Consider the following 1,489-nt stretch of genomic DNA (forward strand, 5'->3'; position numbering starts at 1 on the left):
GGTACCACTGTATTAGAAATGGGGAAAGGGTGCTGAAGCTCATCCTCCTGGCTTCTAGGAGTTACATTGTGCACTTACATCAGTGTTTCCCAAACTTGGGTCTTCAGCTGATTTTGGACCACAACTCCCATCATCCCTGACTTGCTAGCTAGTAGTCCCAAAAAGAGCTGGAGACCCATGTTTGGGAAAACACATAAAACAGCAAGCATGTTGTGAGCAAAAGCACCTCCCACCCATTAGAAGAGTGATGAGGCCAAGATCCAAGCAGGACCCAGATTCTTGCTGAACTCCAGGTCCCCAGAGGCAGTCTGCAAAGAGGCTGAATGTAAAGAGGCCCCTGAAAGGGATAGCACAGCTGGCCTGAGCTCTAGCAGCTTCGGAGCTAACCTTTGGCCTTCTAGATAGTGCTTGGCTACAACTCCCAACATCCCTGACCATTGGCCACGCTGGCTGGGACTGGTGGAGTCCCAACAACAGTCAGAGGGCTGCAGGTTAGCCACCCATCATAAGGTACCCTTGGATGTGCTTAATGGATTGAGTCTTAACAAATTCGTGGACAGAGGTTGGTAAAAGCAGCACAGTTTGAAGCATCCAAGCTTTGGACTCTTCATATTCTTAGAAAGGGACTGTGGCTCATCGACCTGGGAAGGTAGCCCATCTAGGAGAAAGATAACTCTGACCCTAATCCTCTGCTGCCTTGGGGGATATCTTTGGGAGAAGAAAAGGTTGAGGAGTAACCCTGACACAAATCCAGAGACAGGTCCTAAGACGGTTGGATGCCACCTTGTATGCTGCCTTCTGGCAAGCCCTCCAACCAACCTGGTGCCAAATACAGTGCTGTACTTTCCTTTGGACCCCATCAATGAGGTCAAGAGGGGAGGTCTGGGCAGACCAGGACCTCCATACACACTTCCCAGGCTTGACTACAGTGGTTTGACTACACCCCTGGAGGCGCACTCCATGATCTCTCAAGGCCGATGGGTACCAACAACTGATGTTCTAGAACAGGCTTCCTCAACCTCGGCCCTCCAGATGTTTTGAGATTGCAATTCCCATCATCCCTGAACACTGGTCCTGCTAGCTAGGCATCATGGGAGTTGTAGGCCAAAAACATCTGGAGGGCCGAGGTTGAGGAAGCCTGTTCTAGAAGATTTACCTTTGAATGGACCAGAACAACATCCCGTGTGTGAGATAAGTGAAACTGAAAGAAGCTAGTCCCCCCTAAACATCTGATCCCACAAGGTAGGTTGTTTCCCATTAATGAGGAGGCACACTTCATTGTTCACACTCAAATATTTAATTCGCACATTTTTTTTTACCAGCTCCTTGGTGTTCCTGCTGTGGTATAACACCATTCAATAGTGTTGTGTGCCTAATCAGGGCTGGGAAGGTAGGTCATGTGATGGTCCTTGGATTCTCCTGAGTTGCAATGGGGCTAGCATTCCCTTCCTTACCTTCTCCCTCCCTCCCTCCCTCCCTCCCTCCCTCC

Source organism: Podarcis muralis, chromosome 17, assembly GCF_964188315.1.
Source record: "Podarcis muralis chromosome 17, rPodMur119.hap1.1, whole genome shotgun sequence".
NCBI lineage: Eukaryota > Metazoa > Chordata > Lepidosauria > Squamata > Lacertidae > Podarcis > Podarcis muralis.